The sequence below is a fragment of the Euphorbia lathyris genome, chromosome 8 (genome assembly GCF_963576675.1).
Source record: "Euphorbia lathyris chromosome 8, ddEupLath1.1, whole genome shotgun sequence".
NCBI lineage: Eukaryota > Viridiplantae > Streptophyta > Magnoliopsida > Malpighiales > Euphorbiaceae > Euphorbia > Euphorbia lathyris.
This window is the reverse complement of record NC_088917.1, coordinates 73,835,214-73,859,026: the sequence shown is the minus strand read 5'-3', so window position 1 is coordinate 73,859,026 and position 23,813 is coordinate 73,835,214. Positions and strand designations below refer to the sequence as shown.

The 23,813-nt window shown below is 36.2% G+C and overlaps 2 long non-coding RNA genes across 2 annotated transcripts; one reads left to right on the top strand and one right to left on the bottom strand.

The window, feature by feature from the left end:
• Window positions 1-369: 369 nt before the first annotated feature.
• Window positions 370-3,059, bottom strand: LOC136203594 (uncharacterized). The gene is made up of 3 exons (XR_010674913.1): window positions 2,800-3,059; window positions 1,478-2,422; window positions 370-918 (listed from the first exon to the last, which is right to left on the bottom strand). It is a non-coding gene; the product is annotated as an uncharacterized lncRNA (long non-coding RNA).
• Window positions 3,060-18,454: 15,395 nt separating this feature from the next.
• Window positions 18,455-23,492, top strand: LOC136202284 (uncharacterized). The gene is made up of 5 exons (XR_010674398.1): window positions 18,455-18,781; window positions 20,774-20,914; window positions 22,908-23,004; window positions 23,085-23,151; window positions 23,302-23,492. It is a non-coding gene; the product is annotated as an uncharacterized lncRNA (long non-coding RNA).
• The last annotated feature ends 321 nt before the right edge of the window (window positions 23,493-23,813 follow it).

The following is a 23,813-nucleotide window of genomic DNA, read 5'->3' as shown; positions in this document are numbered from 1 at the left end:
TATGATTGCTTATGAGATTTGGGGAGAAAAAGAAGAGAGTGAAATGTGATTAAAAAAATGATTTTTGAGAGACAGATAGGGTTGCTAATAAAGGAAGTGATAAGGAGGTTGAAGAAGGTAAAGAGCAGATGATGAAAAGATCTAAAAATAGACCAAATGCGGTTTATACTAAATAAACAGGTCTGTTAGATTAGGGTATAATTGCAGGTTTGTGAAAAATTTAAAGATAGTTTTGTGGGTTTATTTGACGTAAGGGCATATCTGTTTTTTTTCAAATGGATCTTAATATGTAACGAATCTCTCATTTAGTCCAATTTTATAATTTTCCTTTAAAAGTTTATAGAAAATATAATGTAAGAAAATGTAACACAGAAAGACAAACCCTACATTAAGCAAAAGGTTATATGCCTTTCCCTTCGTAAAAATATAATTCATATTAAGAATTTTTATTTATTACAACAAGAAGTAAAAACACTCGACATTAGTCTCCATCATTTACAATATTATTCATAATTTCTAGAAAAAGCTTATGCGCCTTCCTCTTTAGATATATTATGGTAGGATTTTAATTAAGGATGTCTCATTCCTTCCTAACTTCACATTCTTAGCCTCTTCCTTGTTAATTTCAAATGCATTTGTAAGAACCTCCAACGGCAAGCAATTAATGACTGAGTTTCGACCAGTAAGCTCAGAGGTAATTGGGTTACCGTTGGTCTTGAAGGTAATGTATTCGACTATCTCACTCTTTGCTTGTTCCGCCATCAAAAAGCTATGCGGCACTAGGAGCAGTTGTCCTTCCTTTACAATGTCATCGAACACATTGTTTCCATTGTCATCCACTACTTGAATATGACCTTTACCCTTCACCACGTAAATTGCACTATAGCCATTTTCCCAATGGGGTAATCTCATAACATCCTGCAAATTATCATATACAATTTTATAGTCAATTCAATTCTAATAATTAAGGGAAAAGACATCATGAATCCTTGGTATTTTAATTTTTTTTATAAGCTCTTTATTAACATAGTTAGAACCTCTTAGACCAAGTGGTCAAAGGTTCAAATCCTCGAAATTCCATTTATTAAAAGTATGACAAATTTACTTCTTGGTAGAAGTATGTGACTCATTTTATCCACGCCTGAAATTTCATTTTTTTGAAATGAAATTGTACAGTTTTGCTAAAGTTGCATCATAAATATGAAATATTATTTTTAAACTGTTAAGAATGTAATTTCAAATATACTAAATTTTGATGTTTACCGTTAACGTTTTTTAATAAATAGAGACTTAATTTATGCAATTATATTTTATTGATAGTTAATCGTACTAAAATAAAAGAATAAAAATTTTGATAAAAAAAACGTGAATCCTTAGATTTTGTTTTTTCACCGGTTGCTCCTAAACTATGTCCTCAAATACGCCAAAAATAGTCCATGAACAGTTAGGTCCAAAACCATAATAGAAATTTTCTCACCTTTAGAAGAAGGGTGTAGGTAACACTGAGTTGGCTCGACTCAAGAATAGGGAGTTGGTGGACGTCGATGGTTGTCAATTACCCAACTCCTGGAATGAAAAGATCTGCCCTTGAAGGATGAGAGATTTTTGCTATCCTCGTGTTAATGTTGCATAAAGACTCATCATTGACATTGTAGGGACCTTTTCGCTCTTGTTTTGAAGATGATGGGGCAGTTGTTGAACTGGATAAATGAAATCCACCACTAGTCATATATTTGGTGCTACCCCTAAGGTCAATCTGCCTTTGAAGTTTCCTAGCCAACTCATGAGTAACGTTGAAAGCTTTAGTGATAAACTTTGAAGAAAATCCGGCTAAGATATTTGTGAGACCTCCTAGGGAGAACCTCTATAACACATTAAATAGACAAAAAGTTAAATGCATTGAACTGAAAAGAAAAAAAAAAGTAAGTCAATCTTTTCTACTTTTAAGGAATATCCTATATTTAGATATAATAAATTTTGTTCGTAACTTATAAGATTCTTTAAATATATATCAGATTTTATATATATTTCTTTAGTATTTCACAGTGTATAAATTAACTTCATGACGAATTAAAATAAACATTTTTAATAGATAAAAGAATTTTAAAACAAAATATAAGTTATTTTATAAAACGATGACAATCTTTGTTCATATATGTGTTCTTTAAATTATTTATCCTAGTGATAATTTGTAAATTTGATATATTATTGTTTCTTACTCGGTAGGGGTCAGTGTTGGAGATGCGAGAGATACCAATGATAATCAAACTCTCATTTCCATCATTATTGAATAAAATGGTTTCTCCAGCGTGAGAAAAAAACACGTCACCACTGTGAACACGAAGAATCTGGTGACACTTATTTTTCTTACCATCTAATTTTTGAGAGCATTCAAGAATTGTCAGACCAATTATCACATTGCCTGTATATTCAAAAATACAATATTTATGACAAGTAAGAGAAATTTAATAAATTCTAAATTTGATATTTAAATTTGATTTGTCCAAGTATATTGGATTTTACACATTAATATAGTTTACTCATAATGAGTAAATCACAAATTTGTAATTTAAATAATGGAGCTGTTGAATAAAAGAAATTTTAATAAGGTAGTATTCGAAATATTGAAACTAAACAATATTTTTGAACCCAATGTATAAAATAACACTATTTTAACATCAATGTTTGTAAAATGGTACCAATTTAGTCTTGATAACCGAACCTGGCGACTCAACATTTGTTCAGGCTAAACTCAGACTTAAAAACGTTAAAACTAATTTGATATATTAATTTAATAACCTTGAACGATGTAATACAGTCTATTAGTATTGGTGTGAAATGGAAACGTTTGGCGATTGGATTGAAGGGTGTACCGAACAGCCTGTACACCAGCACATTGAAAGTAGTCGGTGTTTGGATTCCAGATTTCGATAGAACCAGCTACTGTAGGAGTATTCGTACTAGGTTCCCTCGCAAAGAGATGAGGGATCACTTGGCAATTAGTATTAGAACTAATAGCAAGGAGAAGGAGAAGAAGAAGACCAATAGAAGAAACATAATTAGCCATGATTTTGGAACTTGGATATGATAATTAAACCATAATTAAGTATTTATACAACATCTCATAAAGCTATAATTAAATCGTAATTAAGTACGTGGGACATTATAATTAAATGAGACTTTCTAAATTATTATTTGTTTTCAATAGGATGGAAGAGTTTCATGATTATTAGTAAACCATAATGTTTAAAACAATTCGTATAAATAGCATACATATCAAGACAATACTATACTTTTAGGGGTCATTTGGTTCCCGTATGAATCTTAAACCTGGTAATTATCGTATTCGTGTTGTGTAGTTTCATTTTTGGGTCCGTGTTAACAAAATATTAAACCCAAACACAATCTAAAAATTAAAAATAATTATTTATTGAACGAAGTAAAACTTTATTGTTTCGACAATAATATTATAGAAATAGAAAAAAGCATTAAAGAAGAAATGTGTTTTGTGGAACTATTTTTTTCGATAATTTTTTTTGTCAATATCAAATAATTTTTTTTTCACGAAAAGCTCATTTTTAATTTTTTTTTGTGAAAAGCTCTAAAAAGTTTCTGTTTCCAAAAAAAATACTAAATGTTGTTGTTGTATAACTCTAATCAAAAGCTATATTTTAATGTGGTTTGGAGTGAAACGCTAAACGCTTCTCCCGAAAAGTTAAAACAAACACCCTTAGGACCCGTTTGGTTTAACTGCCGTTTGCTGTTGGAAAAACACGGATTCATGCTTTTGTAAAATGCTACTTTTCAGGTATGAAAAGGCAACAAGAGGCGGAAACAAATACCCTGTAATAAAGCTAGGTGGGACATTGTGATTGAATGAGACTTCTAAATTATTATGTGTTTTCAATATGAAGGAAAAGTTTCATTATCATTAGTAAACCATAAATGTTTAAAAGAATTCTTAGAAATAGCAACTTAATAAATTCTTTATCATAATGTTTATAAATTCAGTGCTTATAAATTCTTTCCATAATATTTCATTATCAAGACAATACTATACTTCGTGTTTATAAATTCTTTCCAAATTAATATTTACCTTTTTTATAAGGTACAAAACCCTAACATTTACAGTTAGGAGTAATTTTACCTCTAACAATTTTACCCATAACGTTGGTAGTTAAAAGCAATTTTATTCCTAAAATTGACAAGTTTGATCAATTTCAAACATTATTATAAAATACAGATATTTTGTTCCTTATTCTACACCAACTGCATATCAGTTCGTTTTAAAAAAAAAGTCATATTTTTTTGTGATTCAATAATAAAATTGGAGATCAATATTTATAAATTCAGTGAAATATTTTAATTTTTTTGTCCAATTCGTACAATAGATAGTATATTTTTTAATTTTTTTTAAAATTCACGTCTAATCATATGTTAATGATCTGTTACTAATGAGTAATAAAAATGATTCCCATGTGAAGCATAGATGACAAGATTTATGACCGAGTAGATAGTTTGATGAATTATTTCTCAGATTTACCCAACTTTATAATATTAGGGATAAAATTGTACCATTTTATATGTTAAAGGTAAAATTGTTCCTAACCATACAAATATGGACATTTTTACACCTTATTTTTTGGCTTAATAGGCACCCAAACCCTTAAACTTGTAACTTTTTTTCACCTGGCCCCCTCAACTTAGGGGACAACCTCTCAACCCCCTTAACTCTCCAAAAACATCACATATAACCCCTTACACCACTATGTTCGGTCAAAATATTGACCCGTGTAGAAAACGCGTTTGACTGTTGACCACACCAATGCCATGTGTCACTTTTTTATTAAATTTTTCCAAGTGATTTCACCTCGACGACCACTACTGCCAACCTCAGCACCTCGATAAGGTTGCAACGACAAATAGCGACAATACCTCGCATACAATAATCACTTGGAAAAATTTAATAAAAAAATGACACGTGACATTGGTGTGGTCAACAGTCAAGCGCGTTTTCTACACGGGTCAATATTTTGACCGAACATAGGGGTGTAAGGGACTGTATGTGATGTTTTTGAAAAGTTGAAGGGGTTGAGAGGTTGTCCCCTAAGTTGAGGGAGCCAGGTGAAAAAAAGTTACAAGTTTAGGGGGTTGGGTGTCTATTAAGCCTATTTTTTTTAATAACTCGATACGCATATGGATATAGATGACATAGGACTCTATAAGTTCTAATAATTAAATTGATCCAAACAAACAATTGAGATTGGCCAGTTAAAAAAGTCTCAAATCAAATCGTTTAGATTAAGAATTTTGAATTCAAATGCAAGTGCTAATGTATATATTAAATTTTAAAGGGAACTTACTTAAACACTCTATTATAGATTTAACTAGTCAAAACCTTTAAAAATAGTCTAAATCTCTAATTTTACTTCAAATCTCTCTCGTAAATAAATGTAATTAGCCATGATTGATTGAGTAAACTCAGTATACTCATAATTAATTATTTATACAACAAACTTGTTAGTTGTCTCATAAAGTTAGGTGGGACATTAATTGAATGATATTTTCTAAATTATTATGTGTTTTCTATAGGAAGGAGGAGTTTCATCATCATTAGTAAACCGTAAATATTTTACAGAATTCTTATAAATAACAACTTATTTATATGCATCAAGAAAATACTATGTGTCATGCCTTTGTTTGGTACATTATATTATAATTGAAGTTTATTACCATGTTTGTTTGGTTAGTTGATACAGATCAAGTAACGGGTGATAGTTTTCAATCGTAAACTATCAAAGATATTCTTAAGCTAAACTTGAAGGAACCGTGAAACCCCCAAATTTACAAGTTAAAACTTGTAGGAATTATAGAAATCCCTATTGTAAGAGGGATAAACCCTAAAACAACTCTCAAAGAGAAATTATATTTGATTGATAAAAGTTGATCTTCTTACAATGAAAAGGATGAATATTATCATCCTAAGATCTAAAAATGAAATGACATAAAGGGTAAATACATATAGCTAAATAGATAAACTTTAAAGAGGTAAGGTGGGGTAAGAGAAAACAAATGGCAAACTATGTAAATAAGAGCTAATGGCAAAACAACAAATTATTAATGCAAAACAGTAAATATAGTGGGCAGGGTGGTGTCAGACTTGTTCCCCTTTAGTGAGCAAGTAATCCCAATTCTCTTTGGTGGGTAAGTAATCCGAAGTCTTCTTGGTGGGTAAGTAACCCCAAAAGATATACATGAGGAGATACATCAGATAGATACACAAAAGTAGATCGTCTGAGGTGGATACATCGAGTAGATCCGCCAACGTAGATACAATGATTAGATCCGCCGAAGTAGATACAGTGAGTAGATACACCGACGTAGATATAACGAGTAGATACACCGACGGAGATATAACGAGTAGATACACCAATGGAGATATAACAAGTAGATACAATGAGTAGATATGCCATCGTAGATACGCATAGGTAGGTCCACCAAAGTAGATACATCGAGTAGATCCGTCAAAGTAGATACAACAATTAGATCCGTCGAAGTAGATACACTGACGTAGATATACAACAAGTAGATACACCGACGAAGATACAACGAGTAGATACATCGATATAGATACAACAGGTAGATATGCCAACGTAGATACAACGAGTAGATATACTGACATATATACCATGAGTAGATACGGCGGCGTAGATAAAACGAGTAGATATACCGACATATATACCATGAGTAGATACGACGGCGTAGATACAACGAGTAGATATGCCATTGTAGATATAATGAAGTAGAAACATCAAAATATATACATTGACGTAGATACACTGAAGTAGATATGTCGAAGTAGATACTAGGAGTAGATACGTTTAAGTAGATACGTCAATGAGTAGATATGCTGAGGTAGTTACGTTGAAGTAGATACTTTGAGCAGATACGTCGAAGTAGATACACTGAAGTAGATACGTAGATAAGTTGAGTAGATACGTCAAAGTAGATCCGCCCAAGTAGATACTTGAAGTAGATACGTCCAAGTAGATACTTGAAGTAGATACACTGAAGTAGATACGTCGAGTACATCCGCCCAGGTAGATACATCGAGTAGATCTGTTGAAGTAGATCTGTCAAAGTAGATACATCGAAGTATATCTATCCAGGTACATACTGGAAGTAGATCTGTCGAGTAGATACATCGAAGTAGATCCGTCCAAGTAGATACACCCAAAAGAAAAAGATATATTGGAACTTTTAGGTGTGTCTTTCTCCTATTCTGAATTACTTCCCCCTATATTTGACAGAATTTGTTACCTTACTACTTCCATGACCTTGGCTTGGAACTTGCTGAAAATATATCTTCATCATACTCCCCTTCTTAAAAAAAAAAAGAAATAGGCTCAGACTCGTCTTTAAACACCAGCGGACCATTTTACAATTTTAGTTCAGCCTAACTTCGAAATGATTTTTTTCAAACTTCAATCATTTTACAATTTTATTTTCATTAAAATGAAAAATCTATTTAAAATGAATAAAATTAAGGGATAGTTCTAAAAATAACCTATTTACTTGCGTTGATTTATAAATGAGTGTTTGTGGGTTTTTTCTTGTTGCAAAAAGAAAAAAATGAGGTTGTCGCCCATTTACAAAACCAAGACTTCTAGGAGGTGAACAAACGCGTATACTCCGAATACGGGAATAGGGCGAGATACTTACGGGATACAGCTAGGAAGTATCCCAATTTTTCTTTTTCTTTTTTAGTCAGGGGATACGTCGGGGATACGCCGATGATACTTTTCATAATTAATTAGTTAAATTATAAGGTTTTTAAAAATAAAATAAAAATATAAGGATTATATGATAAAAAAAAATTTTGATTGAAAGTGGGGGACAAAGGAAGAAGACCCAGGAATCCCAACAAGGTTGGCATCACCTAAGCCTCCAAACCCAAACCCGAATTAAAAGTTAGAAAAATTCACATAAAGTCAATAGAGTGAAAGAAACAACCCACAAACTAAGCGAACCGATACAAGGCTCGACCGTTAAAATGGTCCCAAAGAAAGCTAAAACAAAAAATCGGAAAAGAGTCCCATCACATAGCATCAGAGCAAGTCCTACTAAAGTTTGCCAGGGCGTCAGCAACCGAATTCCCTTCACGGTAGAAGTGTGAAACTGTAAAATGCATTCCAGAAATCATACGTCGACACTCGATCCAATCTTGTCGTAATTCCTAAGGAACCGTGATACCCGTGTCATGAAGAAGAGAAACCACATACCTGGAATCACTCCCGAACCAGAGGTGCCACCAACCTAGGTTGAAAGCCGTGCGAATCGCGTAAAGAGCAGCAGAAAGCTCTGCAACATGCACCAAACGCCAAGATAAAGGGAAAGAAAAAGAACCAATCGTGTGGCCAGAATGATTTCTGAAAACACCCCCACAGCCAGAATTCACCGGGGTAACTGATACATCAGAATTGGCTTTAATCCAACCATGCGGAGGCGCAGACCAACGAATAGGCAGAATCCGAGGAGCTGATGTACAACGAAGCAATATATTAAGCGTCTCTAAAATCTGCAACTCCACCGTAGAGTTCCAGACAGTGCCAGATGATAAAAGATCCGCCTGCCGGATTTACAACCATAACAGGCGCAAAGCCGAATGAATGCTAGGAGTCGTATCTGAGAAAGTTGCATCATTGCGGGTTCGCCAGATAACCCAAACCACATAAAGAATAGTGCTGCACCATAAATCATAAATTTGGCCACTAAAACACTGGGCAACGGCCCAACAGAGCAAATCTACAAGAGAGATAGAAACATCAATTCGACGTCCAAATAAGGAGGACACACTATGCCAAAGAGCATGAGCAAAGCTACAATCCATAAAAATATGCTACAACGAGTCCATATGATCAAGGCACAAGCAGCACCGTGAGGTCACATTAATGTTGCGAGCCTTGAGGGCATCATGAGTGGGAAAAAAGCCAAAAAAAGCACGCCAACACAAGAAAGAGCGAGCCGGAGGAATAAATTTCTTCTAAAGAAAGCGATAAACTGCCAATGAGGAAGGTGCTTGCCCCATCCATGAATAAAATAGTTTAACAGTGAAATTTCCATTTTCAGACGGTCGCCAGATGCAAGTATCCGAAGACTCATGACTCCTTCGGATAGAAGTGAATGCACTATGAACATCATGTGGGAGATCAGGCAGCCCCGTCCAGGTGTCTGATAGGGGTCAAAAACTCCTATCTTTGGGTACGGTTTTAAGACGATTTTTAGCGTTATTTTATGAATAAGCGAGCAATTCTCGCATTTATATGCTTTTGTGTGAGTTAGTTAGAAATTGTATATGTTCTATTTACTTTTCGTTGTTTAGGCTCGTTTTCTGGTTATTTTAGGCAAATATGGCCAAATTGGCATGTACGTTAAATTTCCATTATCTTTTATAGCTAATTGATCCGCCAAGAGTCGCACCAAACAGATTGTTTACTCAAAATGAGCGATTGGCGGGTCAATTTAGCCTCAGAACTAATGTTATTTGGAGTTTTCGTGCATGTGCAGGCTAAAACAGGAACGAGTTCAGGTGAAATTTGCGTTTTGGGACATCCAGCAGTCGCGCAAGGCGTTCTGGGCATTCCCGCTCGTCGAAATGGCCTTTTTGGGGCCGGATCGGCGAGCTGGCACTGCCAGCCCGTCGAGCAGGCCTTTAAGGGGCCAGCTCGGCCGAGCTGGCTCCTGGAGGCCAGCTCGCCGAGCTGGCTATGCCTTCTCGGCCGAGCTAGCATGGCCAGCTCGCGACGAGCTGGCTCTCCCAGCTCGGCGAGCTGCCTTGCGGGAATCAGTTAAAAGACTGATTCCCGATCCCACGAAGCTATGATCGACCCCATGACTTTCCACCTGCATAACGATACGAATTTGGTCAGAAAGAGGGCCCGAACCGTGTCTATAAATAGGATTTCGCAATTGTAAATTAGACATCTTTCATTATTGTAAATTACTTTAGCCTTGACCCTTGAAGAATCCTCTCCACCTCATCCATCTCCTTCAACCTCCATTGAAGCACCTTCGAAGCTCCGTTCATCGAGGATTATTCAAGGTCCATCCTTAAGTCCTAGGAAGCCGGCTGCAAGGTAGACAGGTTCCCTGAAAGGGATTTTCTTATCTCCTTTCATCTAATTATGTTTGTACCCTTTGATACAGTCTATGAATCCTAGGCTAATTGTATCCCGTGACAATGTTCTTCATCTTTAATAATATTTAGCTCTTGTTTTGTTCAATGATTTATTTATTTAATCTTTGTCTTACGCTTTATTCAATTGGTTTAACTCATTCAAAAGCCCTAAAATCTTGTTGGCACATATTGTGAGCTGAATCAGACCTAGTCAGAGCCTAGGAGATTGACGACCTCTTAGTTGATTAAGCCCAAATTGCTGAGCCTTAGACCTAGTTTCGGCCTTATAAGGGAATCACGCACTAGGGACTTCAGGAGGGTAAGGAGGGTTAATCGCCTTGAATACAAGTGACTTAGATTAGGTTTTTAATCAATTGACCTAATAATCTGTCTTCATTATTATCGTTCATACCATGTTCCTTCGGGTAACTGCATTAGTGAAAGATCACCTAGGAGTAGTTTAACTTAATTAGGAGTAGAATAACTTAATTAGGAGTAGGATAACTTAGCTAGAATTAGAATAACTTAGCTAGGAGTAGAGTAATTCAACTAGGAGTAGATTAACTTAAACAAAACCAACTCAAAACCCACACAGCCTAGATAACACCTGAGACCAAGTAGCTCGATACTTGCAGGAATAAATCCTGTGGATTCGATACCTGGACTTGTCCAGATTTTATTACTTGATAAAGACGGGGTACACTTATCCCTTAGTGAGCCTTCTTACGGAGGAGCATCAAGTTTTTGGCGCCGTTGCCGGGGATTTATTTCTTCTGCAATATCGAACCAAAGGTCGATTTGTTAGTTTATGCATTCGTTTGTGAATATCTTTGTTTATATCGTTTATACTTGTTTATATATAATTATCTATACTTGTTGATATATAATCTTTTATACTTTTCTATACTTGTTCATATATTTTGTATTTCTTCATAACTGTACACTTTTACTTATCAACTTTTGTGCTAGAACTTCACTTTTTCTCAGCATTCTCTGATCAATGAATTGGCAAGAAAGAGTCGAGTGGCAAGCTCAAAAGTTTACTATCCCATCAAGACAGTACATTCATGCCTTGGAGAATGAGGCTCCCAATCCCTCCATGGCCGAGTTAAATAAGAAAATGGATATCTTGATGGCGAAACTGAGCCTCAACACCAATGAAAGCATAAGTTTTGTAGGTAATCACCAAAGGTACAATTCTAACCGCAATTCTTACAGTTTTTATGATAGTGATTGGAGGAGACCTCAACACTCAAATCTGTCCTACGGGAACCCTAACATGTTGAGGCCTCCAAATAGGTTTGTTAATGAGCACATGGAAAATGAATTGGGAATGTTTCCTTACGAACAAGCAAGCCAAGATCCTCCACAACCCTCTAGCTCACGAGATGAGGTGTTGTCCCTTTTGAAAGGAATATCGGCCCGACTTACAATCAATGAGGAGGTTTGCAAGGACTTGAGCAATCAATTGGCTCAAATAAACCATGAGATGCAAAAGCAATCCCGAGATGCTCTCCTAGGCATGAAGGAAAACATAGAAATCCCACAAAGGGAATCAGCTCAAGCCATCTCTTTGAGGAATGACAAAAAGGTAGAACCAAGTCCACTGTCACATGCATCACTCAAGGTAAGTGAGGAACCGGAAGCGGTAAGCAACCCCGATTCAAAATCTGAAATTCTAAATCATGTGATAGAGATAAAAGATCAAATCAAAACTTGTGTATCTCAACTACATTTTCCTCAAAAGTTAGAAAAGTTTAGGTTTGCTTCATGCTCAGAAGTTTTCATTCTCTTCGACCTACCAAGAGAATCCCAAAGGGAGCAAACCAAACTTTTTCATAATATGTTTAAATTCGGCCTCCTACTTTCATTAAACTTATTTGAGGCTCTTAATCCGTTTTGTAGGTATGGGTTATTTGTTAAGGAGTTCAAGTTCCTAACGTGAGTAGAAGCTTACACCTAGGAAGGAACTCTATGTTGAGCTAACCGACTATAAAGTAGCGCTTCTTGGGAGGCAACCCAACTCTGGATTGACTTTTTCTAGGTTTGTTTTCTTTTTAATTTAATTATAGATTTCTGCTTTTAACCTTCATAAAAAAAATCATGTTTTCGTCCCCGGGGTGCCCAGCTCGCCGAGCTAGGCACCTAGCTCGGGCGAGCTGGGCACTACCGCCCAGCTCGCCGAGCTGCTCGGCCAAGCTGGCCAGCTCGACCGAGACGGGCGAAGTTTGGGAAAAAAAATCTCCGAACTAAAAAAAAAACGAGCAGCGCCAATAATCAAGTTTTGGCAATTGCAAGGTAATCAGTAAGTTGTCTTCTCCACCCTAACTTCTTGCACATGTGTTTTATGGTTTTTAGATGCAATGTTGGAACTTATTGTATGATTTAAGTGTGAGGAGGAGGGGTAGACAAACTTACAAAAATTGTAAAAAAATTTAATTTTTGTTGCGTCATGTCTAGTTTAGTTTTGCGATTTTAGGTTTTATTTATGCTTTATTTATGTTTGTGCATGTTTAGGACCTAAAACCGAGAACTTCCTTCGAATCTAAACTTCATTATTTGTTTCTAGGGGCTGAGAACCGAATCTAAAATTGCATGATAACTAGTTTAGGTGTAGGACACAATCCTTGTATTTGTAAGCGCATGAGCTAAAGATTGCATTTAGACCATACTTTTGAAGAAATGCTAAAATCAGTACTTAGGTAGATAACTTAAGGATTGAATGCATGTGATATTAAATTTGAATTTGGGGAGAACTAATAAGCACAAAATTGAAACCCAAAGAATTGTGAGTTGAATTTGAGCCTAAGAGCGAATATCAAAAAGCTCTTTTTCTTGATATTTTTGTGTGAATGCTTTGACTTGTGGAAAGATTATAGATTTTGCACCTAATACTGAGTTGAACCTGCATGCACTGATTTGAGATGATAAACGATGAATCAGCCTCATTAGAATCAACCTTTTCATTACCTTATTTTATCTTTTTTTCATCTACTCTAGAAAGCCCCTTTGAGCATGTATTTTGTATTTTGTATTCTTTCGTTCTAACCCAATTTTTGCAAACTATCACTTAGTTTGTTACTTAACCCGAGTTTTTGCAAAGCTCACATTGAGCCTTTGTTTTCCTCTAGTGCTTTATCTTTGTTTATGGCATCATAGTAGCAAGCCAAAAGGCTAAGAAGTGAATGAGCATTACTATCCAAAAGAAAAAGAAAAATAGAAAAAGAAAAGAAAAGAGACAAACAAAAAAGGGAGAACTCTATCTCCCAGTTCTTAAAATTAGAACATCTCAGAAAAAATATATATGAATAAAAAGCTCAATCACTTCACAATTTGCTAAAGCCATTTTGAACTTTGTTTTTCTAGCGCTAGAACTCCTAACCTTTTGTACCTTTAACCCTCTAACCACATTACAACCCCAATTCGAGGCTGTTTTTGATATCATCGGAGTCATATAGTATAGTAGAGGAACTCGGATGAACGTGCAAAGTCAACGTAATCCTAAGCAAGAACATAAGCCGAGAGTAAACACTTTAGCCACCAAAATTGTGTGAATTGAGTGAACTACCTATAGTGAGGTGTTTTACTTAGCTATCCCCTTAAGCTCGTTTAATTGAACATGTGTACTTTTTCTTAAACATATGACCTGTGATAATTGAAATGCGGCTTTTGGATATCGTGTCTCTACTTTGTAATTCCGAATGCATGTAATTACAGATGCTCGAAATTGTGTCAAACACCTAGTCAAACCAGGAGGTTTTCTAGCTTGCTTGTGATTGCAGGTTTAGTTTTTAGTTTACTTGGGACAAGTAAAGTTTTAAGTGCGGGGAGGTTGATAGGGGTAAAAAACCCCTATCTTTGGGTACGGTTTTAGGACGGTTTTAGCATTATTTTATGAATAAGCGAGCAATTCTCGCATTTATATGCTTTTATGTGAGTTAGTTAGAAATTGTATATGTTCTATTTAATTTTCGTTGTAGGCTCGTTTTTTGGTTATTTTAGGCAAATATGGCCAAATTGGCATGTGCGTTAAATTTCCATTATCTTTTATAGCTAATTGATCCGCCAAGAGTCACACCAAATAGAGTGTTTACTCAAAATGAGCGATTGGCGGGTCAATTTAGCATCGGAACTAATGTTATTTGGAGTTTTCGTGCATGTGCAGGCTAAAATAGGAACGAGTTCGGGTGAAAGTTGCGTTTCGGGACATCCAGTAGTCGCACAAGGCATTCTGGGCATTCCCGCTCGTCGAAATGGCCTTTTTGGGGACGGATCGGTGAGCTGGCACTGCCAGCCCATCGAGCAGGCCTTTAAAGGGCCATCTCGGCCGAGTTGGCCCCTGGATGCCAGCTCGGCGAGCTGCCCTACGGACTGATTCCCGATCCCACGAAGCCACGATCGACCCCACGACTTCCCACCTGCATAAGGATACGAATTAGGTCAGAAAGAGGGCCCGAACTGCGTCTATAAATAGGATTTCGCAATTGTAAATTAGACATCTTTCATTATTGTAAATTACTTTAGCCTTCACCCTTGAAGAATCCTCTCCACCTCCTCCATCTCCTTCAACCTCCATTGAAGCACCTTCGAAGCTCCGTTCATCGATGATTATTCAAGGTCCGTCCTTAAGTCATAGGAAGCCGGCCGCAGGGTAGACAGGTTCCCTGAAAGGGATTTTCTTATCTCATTTCATCTAACTATGTTTGTACCCTTTGATACAGTTTATGAATCCTAGGCTAATTGTATCCCGTGACAATGTTCTTCATCTTTAATAATATTTAGCTCTTGTTTTGTTCAATGATTTATTTATTTAATCTTTGTCTTACGCTTTATTCAATTGGTTTAACTCATTCAAAAGCCCCAAAATCTAGTTGGCACATATTGTGAGCTGAATCTGACCTAGTCAGAGCCTAGGAGATTAACGACCTCTTAGTTGATTAAGCCCAAATTGCTGAGCCTTAGACCTAGTTTCGGCCTTATAAGGGAATCACGCACTAGGGACTTCAGGAGGGTAAGTAGGGTTAATCGCCTTGAATACAAGTGACTTAGATTAGGTTTTTAATCAATTGACCTAATAATCTATCTTCATTATTATCGTTCATACCATGTTCCTTCGGGTAACTACATTAGTGAAAGATCACCTAGGAGTAGTTTAACTTAATTAGGAGTAGAATAACTTAATTAGGAGTAGGATAACTTAGCTAGAATTAGAATAACTTAGCTAGGAGTAGAGTAATTCAACTAGGAGTAGATTAACTTAAACAAAACCAACTCAAAACCCACACAGCCTAGATAACACCTGAGACCAAGTAGCTCGATATTTGCAGGAATAAATCATGTGGATTCGATACCTGGACTTGTCCAGATTTTATTACTTGATAACGACGGGGTACACTTATCCCTTAGTGAGCCTTCTTACGTAGGCGCATCAGTGTCACCAAGCAAAAAATTAGCAACCGGATCCAAGAGCCGGCGTTGAACTAAAGGAGAGAGGCCAAGACGATCCGCAACAATTGGAATAATCCACTCGGAAGACCAAAAATTCAAATTCGTTTCAGTTCCAATCCACCACATACAATGTTGACTAATGAGACTATACACAGCACGGACCGATCCCTAAATGGTAGAACTGACAACCCTGCCACGAGGTAAACCAGAAGTCTCCAAAAAACGGGTGCGAAGCAAAGAGAACTAATAAGAGGAAGATGAGAGAAATCCCCAAGCTAATTTACCCATCAAAGCAGTATTTAATCTGAATAAATCCTTCACCCCCAAGCCCCCATCAGAGACCGGTCGGATACAGGTATGCCACGGGACAATTATCAATTTTTGCTCCAAAATATCTCTAGTCCAGATGAAGTTTCTAATTTGACGAGTCAACCGCTTTAAAAGAATTGAAGGCCATTTGTACACAATGAAAGAGTGAGTCAAAGAACTAGTGATCACATCATTAACCAAAGTGAGTCTACCAACCATGGAGAGCGATTTGCCTTTCCAACGCGAGAATTTCCCAGAAATACAATCCGCAATACCCGCCAAATGAGAAAGTCGCGGGGCACCATGAAAAAGCGGAACACCAAGATAGCGAAATGGTAGAGAACCAATCCGAATACCATATATATCAATAAGACGAGAGCGCCTCCTGTCTGTGATGGCACTACTAAACAAGGACTCAGATTTCTACCAATTAACATGCTGACCAGAAAGAGATCCATAGAGAGAAAAGGTCTCCTGAAGAATTTTAATATTAGAAATAGAGGCTTTGCAGAAGATCAGAACATCATCAGCATATAGGAGATGTGTGGGAAATTATGAGGAACGAGAATAATTCATAGGCACCAAAGTACCCGAAGTCACCAAAGAAGTAATCAATCTACTAAGATAGTCCTCGACAATCCCAAACAAAAGTGGGGATAATGGGTCCCCCTGACGCACACCTCTAGAGCAGGAAAAGTAACCCTGCAAGCCAGATGAAGTCATAATAAAAATACGAGCTGAGGAGAGAAGGTTGAGAATCCAATCCTGAAACTTCATAGAAAAACCGAATGCTTGAAGAACCTCAAGAAGAAAATTCCAATTAAGAGTATCAAAAGCCTTCTGGATATCAAATTTTAGAGCCATGTTCCCCCAAAACAACGCCTGTCAATAGAATTCACACCTTCAGAGGCCACATCAATACAATGATGAATATTACGACCTTTCACAAACCCAAACCGATTCTCAAAAATGATCTCACTAGCCACCTGAGCTAATCTGTCTGCAAGAATTTTAGCAATGATCTTATAGCAAAAATTACTCATAACAATAGGGCCGAATTGATCAATTTTAATTGCTCCATTAACCTTAGGAATCAACGTCATGATGTTTGAGTTGAGACTCGAAGAGATTGAACCATGATCAAAAAACCACAGCACCATATGACTAACATCCAAACCAACAATATCCAGAAAGTTTGGAAAAACTGGCCCGTAAAGTCGTCCGGCCCCGGGGCGCTACTCGGATCCATTGCCATGACCGTTTCTTTTATTTCAGAAAAATGAGGCCGACGTGTAAGGAGGTCATTCTCGTCATCAGATACAAGGTTGGGGATAATGTCATGGACACGAGAAAGATTAGGATGATCCATAGGATTGGAGAATAAATCAGAGTAAAAGAAGACAATATGCTCAGAAATTTGCTCAGGATCGGTAACTAAATCACCATCAACAACTAGTTTTGAAATCCCGATGGAAGCTTTCTTACGGGCGACTGAACGATGAAAGAACTCGTTGTTCCGGTCCCCCACCTCAAGCCAACGCACATGACTTTTCTCTTTCAAATAGATCTCCTTTTGCAAAAGATGACGATCCAGCTCCCCGTGAGTAGAAATTTCTTGATCATAAAGCTCTTGAGAGAACCCGACTGAAGATATCTCAAGTTGGATATTGTGCAATTTTGCTTCACAAATAGAAATGTTAGTGTCCAAATTCCCAAAAACCTCTCGGTTCCACTGCCTAAGAATCGGATGAAGGCCCCTTAACTTATGGTATAATAACTGCATCAGAGCAAGTATCAGATGAGCACCCATCCAAAAGTCATGAATAACCTGTCGTAGCCCCGGGTGCGAGATCCACATTTTCTAAAATCTAAACCTAGAAATGCGCGGCCTACCCTTGTGAAAACGGAATAGGAGGGGATGATTATCAGAATGGTGCCTAGTTAACACGGAGCTGCTATAATTCCAAAAAGCAGCAAATTATTCTGAGACCAATGTTCGATCAAGTCGACTATACACCCGAGCAGCACCCTGACGACCATTACTCTAGGTAAATTGAGGTCCTGAAGCTAAAACATCCACCCAATTATCCCAATCCATGAAAGAACGAAAATCACAGCAGGGATGCAAAGCTGGAGGTCTTCCAGTTTTTTCATGCGCACCAAGCAAGGCATTAAAATCACCCATAATAAGCCATTGACCTGGGGACTCGCCAAAAGCCTGAGAAATACAATCAAAGAACGCAAGTCGGCGATTGGCCCAAACACTACCCACTACAACAAAAGGGGTCTTTAGTGGGGAAAAAATAGTGGGGAATTAAAATTCGCCACTAAATACAATATAATTGTGGCAGATAAATAATGTGCCTCAAATATTAAACTGTCAGTGGCGCGAATTTTTGAATTGCCACATAAAGTGATGTATTAGTGGTGAATTAATGAAATCCCCACATAAAATACAATATATTGGGGTGAATTATGGATATGCCACAAAAATATTGAACCAATAGTGGGGATCTGAATTAAATTGCCACAAAAGAATGAAAATAAGAATGCGCCAAAACCAAAATTCATTTTGCGCCTAAATTTTTTTGAATTGCATAAAAAACCTAAAATCATCTAAAACCCCTTCATTTCCTCTTGTGTGCCATGATATATCCTCTAAACCCTAAATATATGCTCTTCAAATTTACACGGCTCTAAACATGGATTCTGAATTCCTCTCTTAATTATTGTTCATCTCGCTTCCTTTTTTTGGTTCCGACCTCCAAGAAGCCATCAAGAATTTCTGCTCCAACAACTTCCATATTTGGTGTTTGAGTGCGGTGAAAGGCCCCAAAACAGTTCTAGGTATATTTTGGCATTCTTCTTCCTTTACAATCTATGTTTAATTGGCTTTCGTGGATTTGATTGTTTACATTAGACGTGATGCTTTTATTGAACTTTTCTGATTTAGAATCACGTTCACGGGCTTTGAGTTATTGTTTTCATGTTTGCGATATGTAGCTCTTTGTTGGTTCCGTGTGTTGAAGAATTACCTAGGGACTCTTTGGGTATTGTCCCTCAAAGAGATATTCTCTCTGTTTTGGAACTAAATATACATCACCATGATAAATATGAAGTTCTTGTTATTGATTTTCAGGATTTACTTGACCTGAATCCATGGATTCTGAATTGTCCAAACTCCATTTTGCCTCCAAAAATTGGGGCTTTTTCCAGGTTTTTCTTTCTTTATATTCCTACAAGGATTACAACCCAGGGCTCTTAAAGCCCATTCCATTTTCTCCTATTTGAGTCCCGATCTAGCTCATGAACTGCAAGGCTTGCTCCAAGTTCATAAAAAAGTGTTTTGATGCTGTGCCACTTGCAATATGTACTGTTTGTGAATATCACTGCAGCCCTTGTTGAAGCCAAATCTCTCAATCTATCTATTAAAACTAACTAAATATAGGTGTTTGAGAAGTAATTACTAAGCGAATAAGCAAGGAAGGTTATTATTATGTGTGTATTCAAACTTAGGTGGATGAGGTGAGTATACACTTTGAGATTCAGGAAGTCAAAGGTCTTCATATTAGAGGTTAAGTCTAGAATTTCTATTCCTTTGGCTGCAATAGGCGATGAAGAGGTACAACTCAAGATAATTCTGACTAACACGAAGATAATTCTGAGGTACAACTCAATTTGTTTACAAAATGCCTGATCTCCAACAAGGTAGTGGTATTGGTCTTGCCAGTGGAAACCAGACATTGAACTCCACTGCTAATCTGTTTGTAGCAGTGGAGTTTGATACTTTTCATAACGCCTGGGATGATTTGGGGGATGATCATGTTGGTATTGATGTGAATTCTTTGCAGTCTTCCAAAAGTCTGAAATGGTATAATGTTCTTGAAGGAAGAGTATTTGATGCTTCGATTAATTATGATTCGAGTTCGAAACATCTGTGTTTACTTCACTGGAGTGGAAGAAGGTTTTCCTGTCCAACAGAATCTCTGTTATGAAATTGATCTAAGAGATTATTTGCCTGAGTGGGTTTGGATTGGATTTTCAGCTGCAACAGGAATGTATTCTGAGTTTCACAAGATTCATTCGTGGTCTTGTGATTCATATTTTCATTCTCCTTCTCGGCCTTCTCCATCTCCGGCTTCATCATCTAGTACAGATGATAAAAAGTTCAAGACTTTGATGATAGTTGGTTGGTCAGTAGCAGCAGCAGGTTTGATTCTTCTTGCATCTGTCATTACAGTTTACTTTTGTCATAAACCGGACAAAAACATCCCGGCTCCAGCTCAAACGGATGCATATTCATCCGTTGTGAAATCCCAGAACCATGAATTTAATAGGGTAACTGGAGCCAAGGACATTCCGTACAATGTCCTAGCTCGCGCCACGAATGAATTCAATGAAAAAAATAAGCTTGGTCAGGGAGGATTCGGTCCAGTTTTCAGAGGATATTGGACAGAATTACACAGAGACATTGCTATTAAGAGAATATCAAAGAGTCCTCTTATTAATTTTATCATTCATAATTCATTTGTCAGAGAAAGAGTTTGTCATACTACCTATGTTTTATGCTGGAGCGTCATTTAAAAATGATCTTGGCAATTGCTTGTTCTCTTCAGATTCCGGTAGCTTGTTCGTATACATAGCAACCTGTTAGGTTCGGATGTAAAACTTATTAAGCATACAACAACACTGTACAATGTTTTTGTGAATGCGCATATAAGAAATTAAGTTAATTAGGCACCCTTGTTTTTGTTGGTGATATATGTTTATGATTAGATGCTACTTTACCTCTTCCTCTATAGAACTGCTATATTTATTGTTCTGAGAATTCCTCCAAAGGTGCAGGGCCTGTTTTTCATGGTTCAGTGAATCGTTGATGCCGCATATGGAAAAGTCATGATATGCAACTGAACTGTCTATCTCAGAACACCTTTCTGCTCCTCGAATCTCCCCGAGCTTTCTAGCCAGCTTAGATATAAGGTTATGTTTCTGAACTTTATGGTAGTTTAAATCCTGCAGGCTGCATTTAACTAATTTGAGGATCTTCTTTGTGTAAATTTGCCTTTTGTTCAAATTGCATATGCATTTCTTTTTTGTGTGGTTAGACATAATCATCCTTCTTTCTAAGATGCAAATGTGTAAAATAAAGGGTTCTTGTTGCTCTTTGAGATGCTCCCAGAGCCGTTTCGATGAAGAATAAGCCATCAAACTTTAACAGAAAAATTTAAGTATAATCAAGAAAAATTGCAGTAGATTGAATGGCTAAAGTGGGAGGAAGTGATGAAGCATTTTGTATACTTTATATATATCTGATAGCAAAGCTGGAGATATAGAGTCTTCCTCCGCATTTTCAGTCAATATGGTACTTGAACTTGATGCACCTTCTTCTCCTTTGCCTAGGATTTGGATTCGAAACTCTGTTTTGGGTATTATTATTGCAAACTGTTAATTAGAAATACAGAGATAGAGGAGTCCTTCTCTTATTAATTTTATCATTCATTTTATTTGTCAGAGAAAGCGTTTGTTATACTACCTATAGTTGATGCTGGAGCTTCATCTAAAAATGAACTTGGCTTGAGTTGCTTGTTCTCTTCAGATTCCCATAGCTTGTTCGTATACATAGCAACCTGTTAGATTTGGATGTAAAACTTATTAAGCATACATAGCACTCCTTGTATTCATCACATATATGGCAGCTTCCTGCACATGACAATGTCATGAATTAAGTCATCCTTCATCTCCTAAATCATGCATGCATATATTTAATTAATGAGATAAGGTACTAAAATAAGCCTATGGTTTTTAAGGAAGTATCATTTTAGGTTCCACCCACAAAATAGCACCAATATAAGCTTAACTTTAAAAAAGATACTAATTTAGGCATCAATAACGGAATGAGACACATCATTGATATTAGTCCATTAAGTTCTGTTAATTATACGTGAAGGAAGAAATTAGAACTTAACGGAGTAATAGGAATGATGTGTCCAATCCGTTATCGATGCCTAAATTCATACATTTTTTAAAGTTAAGGCTATATTGGTGCTATTTTGTACGTGGAGCCTAAATTGATACTTAGCCAAAAACCATAGACCTATTTTGGTTCCTTATCCCTTAATTAATTGTACATGCCATTGCATTATCTATTTGATAAACTCGGAGAGTTATTGGCTCTGTTTCAATTAATGACCTTCTATCATGTTCTCATCACTCTTACTCTATCCTCCATTCTTAATTACCAAATTATTAGCTATATTGGTTAACCAACTCAATTTTTATGAGTCAATTATGCTACTCTAATTGTCAAAGTAATCTAAGTTGTTAGGTAAGGCACTTCCAATGCACAACCTACTCTATAGTTTGATTATATGTCAGTTATAATTTCTGCACTTTTTTTACTCTGTTAACAAACCATATTTGTTCTTAGCTTCATGAGATCTCTCAATTCAAATTGCATGGTTGCTGTTGATTTTGCTATATTTCTACAGGGCATTCTTGTAATTGAAAAAAAAAACAGGACAACATTAGTTATAGATGGAATAGGTACAGGACAACATTGTAAAGATGTACAAGACATGTTGTGCAATAAAAGCATAAACAGGACAACCTTAGTTTTTATATTTTGTATGAACAGACTGTTGTGCGGAATTAATGAAAGATAAATAAACAAACAATCGAAAAACATAGATTTACGTGGTTCACCAACGTTGTGTTGGCTAGTCCACGGGCAGAAGGAGAATAGTATTATTAGGAGGCGAAAAATCAGATTACAATGATTAGGTTTACATAATGTGTATTTATAATACCCAATCTAACCTAATCCCACTAGGAACCCATGATCCCAATCCAACTAGGAACCCATGATCCTAATCCAACTAGGAATCCGAAACCCAATACTACTCCGAATAGGAAATAGGATATACTGATTCAAGGCATTACGACACAGACTAATCAAGCTCTTTTGTATGAACAGATTAAGCAAGGCATTACTGATTCAAGGCATTACTGATTCAAGGCATTACTGATTCAAGGCAGTGAATGAAACTTCTGCAATGAAAGAAAATGATGAAGTAAACTACAATTATACCCTATTATTTATTCGATTTATTTTTATCAATACGAGTTCCTTAAACTTTTTATTTGTTTCTAGGCTGGACTGTTTTTTATAGCTTGTGAAATGATGGAGAATTCTTAGTCAGAATATCTAGTTTATTAAGGTAACATAATTTTTTTTTTCTGTATACAAATTTGTCAATTTGTACATTTACTTGAATCTTCATATAGCTTATGTGTTGTAAACAATAAGTTTTTATGTTGAACTTGACATTTTCATTCTCTAATTTTCAATTATTGAATTGTTTTGACAGGTTATTATCCAAATAAGAACAACTTTGAGAAATTGAATTTTGTACATGGTCAAGTACATGTATGAACTTTTTAATATACTTTGTCAATATCTTAATATTTTGTAAGAGTAAATTCTCACTATGCTACTAGATTGTGATGGGATATAACTTGTAACTCTTATTATCAATGTTTAAAAACTTGTCTGAATCAATATTTCCTCTTATATTTTGAAATTTTATGATAATAAATAGAACTCTTTTGTCAATCTTTTACCACTAAAGGTGTATTAGAATTCGCCACAAAAAGTCCAATATTAAAGGACCTAATGAAAACTAAATCGTCACAAGTATGTAATATTTAATGGGGAAGTAAACTCGCCATAAAATAAAATGTGAATTTATTGTGGCGAAAAATATGCCACAAAAGATATGTTTTTGTGGCAAACATTTACACCACAAAAGATATACTTTTTATGGCAAATTTTTACGCCATAAAAGATACACTTTTGTGGCACATCTCACACCACAAAACA